We start from the raw sequence: 4,289 nt of genomic DNA on the forward strand, positions 1-4,289 counted from the left end.
GAAAAGAAAATAGAAGTAAAAGGTTTTTAAACATAAGCTATTTTTTTTCTTGCCTTAGGGCTAGGGGTCACACCTCATAGATTTTAGTGGGTTCTAGAAAAAAAGATGCTTTCTGAATTTACCTTTGCACCAAGCAAGGTATTTACCAATGACTGTGGGGCCTACCTGCCAAGTTTTTAGAAATACTTAGCAAAAAGGGGTTGGGAGTGGGGGTTTAACTAGTGCCAGGATAAATATCATTTTTTAAATGTTAGATGGTGGTAGTAACTGTACTCAGAAAGGTAACCAATGAGAGAAACTTAGGCTCAGAGGAGAGCACAAGGAGAAACCCACAACTACATCTATAACCCCAGCAGTTACAGAGGTAATATCTATTAGCAAAAATATGTACATTAGGGTTGGAGATGTGGCACATACCTGTAATCCCAGCACTTGGGAGGCAGAAGCAGGAAAACTGTGAATATGAGGCTAGCCTGAAACACACAAAGTAAGCCTGCCTCAAACAACAACACATATAAAGTATTACACATTTTCAAATTTAGCATCTTATGTGTTGTATACATTTTTAAGAAGTATGTTGAGATTTGATATATCAGGCAGTAAGATGCTTGTCATGGTCATGCAAGCACAGAGACCCAAGTTCACCTTCAGAATCCACTTTTTAAAAAAGTCAGGTGTGGTGGCAGGAGTTTATAATCCCAGGGAGGTGGAAATAGGTGGCTCTCTGGGGATATTGATCAGCTAGTCTAGCTTACTTGGTAGGTTCCAGGCCTGTTTCAAAAAGAAAAACCAAAAAAGTGGATGGCACCTGAGGTTGTCCCCTGGCCTCCGGACACACCTGTACACATAGAAGAAATAAGCACACTGAGACTTTCATCAAGTGGCACCATTCCTGAAGATGGCTCCTTAGGCCTCTGCTTCACGAGCTGTGTTGTCCTGGGGTCCTTTGAAAATTGCCCTGTCTTTGCCTGTTCAGAGTGGCCTGTTCTGTGTGCATAGGCTAGCCTGAAGAGCACCTAAGCTTCCTGGCTTCATGAGGCCTGCGATTGAGCCCAAGGTCATTTTCTGTTGCAGTCAGAGGGATTTTTACCTCTCAATCTGTGACCTGCTTGTTCGAAGTTCTGTCTTCTGCCAATGAGAAAGAAGGCATTTGGCCAGCCAGTCTCTCTTGATTGCCACATGGTGAGCTTTAGCTCACAATGGCTGCTTGGTCTGGAGTGATCCTGGATATTTGAAAGTGACATTGCTATTTCCAACAAGCTAAGACTTCCAGCCAAAGGTAAAAATTTACATTTCAATGATCAGCAAGTTTTCATGTGCCTAAGAGACTGGCCTGGGTGCTCAGCCCTATGCACAGATTTTGTTAATGAATTTGGCAGGAGGAGAGTTGCATTCCTAGGTTAAGTCTGAGAACAAAAAGGACCTGTTTTTCCTGTGTAATGAATTGCTGAGAAATTATTCAAAATGTGACTTAGAAAGCCAGTGAGCTCAATTCCCTGGGCCATGAATTAGATAAAAGGCTTTTTTTATGAGCCCACTGAGGGAGACCTCTGAGGATTTATGTGGGTGAGGAGAGAATGTCTGTGCTGTGCCACCGCCTCCTCCCCAGAGCCCATGCACAATGTAGAGCCCTGGGGACATTATATGCCAATGCCAAAGCCAAGTGGAGGGACAGCAGGGCTGGGCTGGGCAGTGCACATTATTGTTTGCCTGTAGCGCAAAGCTGCAGGGCACACTGGAGCCCAGCAGGGCACTGAACCTACCCTGCACTGGGAGCTAGAGTGGCTCAGAGGACAGGAAAGGCCTCCTCCCAACCCATCACCATCCTGAATACCTGTCCTGTTCCCTTTCTCCAATATTGATTAAAGTGAGAAGCCCTGAGCCTCCTGTGCCACTAGGCCTCGGGGATCCATATGGAGGAAGGTTTGAAGATACTTTCACAAGATCAGAATCCCCTGCACCAACAGAACTCTAAGAATGAGACAGCCAAGAAGGTACCAGACAGTCCTTTAATAACCAAGCTGTCCCAAGGATAAGGCCATTCACAGGCACGTGGAACTTTTCAATGCAGTGACCTTTCCCCTCCTCTTAAGTGTTCTCTGCTACAAAAGACACAGTCTGTTTTATTAAGAGCAATCTGGATGTCTTAACTTTGATTATCTACCAGGCTACATGAATGTCTCAGATTGTCTGTGTCTTATGCTTACTGCCTACCTGGTGGTGTGTGCCCTTGGACTGTCCCCTTGGAGCCCTGGCCTGGCTCCCTCCAACCACTTGGGCAAGAGGAAAACCTAGGTGTGACATCTGTCATTACAATGATGGCCAGGACAGACTGGCAACACCAACCTTGTTTGGTTCCCCAAATGTTCCCCTAAAATACCATCTATCAGTCTCATGTGACTAGTGGCCATGAAAAGCACACAGGGTTTTCTCTATAAAATTAAACTACCTAGTATGGGCACAGAAAGGAAAGAAGCAAATAAAAGTGAGTGAGAAAAATATAACCAGCATATTGTGTCAGACAACTCCAATGTAACACCTAAAAAAGACCAAAATCCTCTTTCTTCCTAATATCCATGTGGAGGTATCATTATGAAGAGGGCAAACATCTCCATCTTTTAAATTCTAACATCTATCTTGCCAAAACACAAGAATACATGTTGCTTCCTAAGAGCTATAAGGGCAGGTTATCCTGCCCACCAACAGGTTATCTTGGTGGATGAGTCCTGGAGGTGTGGCCTAGAAGCTGAGAGGCTCAGTGGTTAGGATCCTGCAATAAATGGATTAACATTTAAATTGGCACTCTAGTTTTATGTCTGATTACCTGGTAGTATATAAATACATGTCTATGTCATCCCTCCTTTAATTCAATACATCTGTGTGAAGTGTAGTGCCCAGCATCGCAATTGCACAAGGGGCTTCCTGAGAGAAAGGAATCAGAAGAACTTACAAACCATTTCAGGAATGTCTGATATTTTCCTTCCTTCCCTTCCTTCCTTTCTTTTGTTTCCTTCCCTTCCTTCCCTTTCTTCCTTCCTTCCTTCTTTCCTTCCTTCCATCCTTCCTTCCTCTTCCTTTCTTCCTTCCTTCATTCCTTTCTTTCTTTCTTTCTTTCTTTCTTTCTTTCTTTCTTTCTTTCTTTCTTTCAAGTTTGCTTCATTTTAAAATTCAATGAGCTGCTTAACCTGAAGTATAAACAAATATACTATAACCATCACCACCACCTACATGTCTCCCAGAGTCCATTTCATCCCCTATGTTAGGCTACCAGACTTCAGTCTTTCTCTTAGACGATACAGATTCTTTTTCATTGCCGAGGAGAAACCCATAGCTTGTTGCCCTTGCAGATCACAAAGACGTAGGAGAGGAAGATGGCAAAACCATTGCTGTTGGCATCCTTCACATGAACCACATTAAATGAGACCAGGTGGCACTCCAGGTTGTTGATGACCTGGACACACCCCAGATTGGTGCCTCTGGTCACCATGCACAGGTTGCCTGTGTTGAACTTGATGACATCAGTGATATTGCTGGTGTCCAGCAAGACAAGCATGGTGTCGCTGACCTTGATGAGTGGGTCAGGGTAGTGGACAGTGGGCATGATGTTCAGGATGCCCACAATGACCATCCTTATCTTGCACAGCTTGTTGTTGGCCTCCTTGGACATGATGTGGTGTATGGTGAAGTGGCCCTTGGTGTCATAGACCAAGCAGAAATTCTTGCCCCTTCTGTTGATGGTGATGCGTTTGTGAAGACCTCTTGGTAGGCCACATCAGTTCTGACCTTGCCTTCGACCTGGATGAGACCCTGCTTGGAGATCTTCATCTTGTCTTTCATCACTGCATATTTAAGTCTGTTCCTGAGGAAGACACCAAGTGTCAGACACTGGTGCAGATGGCATCCAGAGGTGTGCTTCTTAGGACCCCTCCCAAACCATGGTGGAGCAGCAAGCATGCGTGCACAAGTAGAGTGTGTCATTTTTCTTTTTCCTTTTCATTCCAAGGTTCTCCTTCTCTCATACCTGATGCCTTTTGCTAGAAAACTCATTTGCATGTTCTGTACCATTGCTATCTCAGACAGCAATGGGTTAGCAGCTCTACAAACTTCCGTGGAATCCGGGATTCATCTGGCATCTAGGCATCTATCTACATGTCCTAGAACAAAGCCATGGCCAGCTGCCTTATTTCCTTAATTGTGCTGCTCCCGCCCCTGCTACAGTATGAAGTTTGTCTTTAAATGCTAAGCTTTTTTTATTTTGAGGTCTGGAGAATTCTCTTGGCCTTCACCAG

General features: G+C 44.5%; 1 pseudogene; it reads right to left on the reverse strand.

Moving 5' to 3' along the window:
• Nucleotides 1-3,307: 3,307 nt before the first annotated feature.
• Nucleotides 3,308-3,954, reverse strand: LOC127216438 (40S ribosomal protein S4-like; annotated as a pseudogene).
• Nucleotides 3,955-4,289: the final 335 nt, after the last annotated feature.

This window comes from Phodopus roborovskii, unplaced genomic scaffold, assembly GCF_943737965.1.
Source record: "Phodopus roborovskii unplaced genomic scaffold, PHOROB, whole genome shotgun sequence".
In the NCBI taxonomy this organism is placed as follows: domain Eukaryota; kingdom Metazoa; phylum Chordata; class Mammalia; order Rodentia; family Cricetidae; genus Phodopus; species Phodopus roborovskii.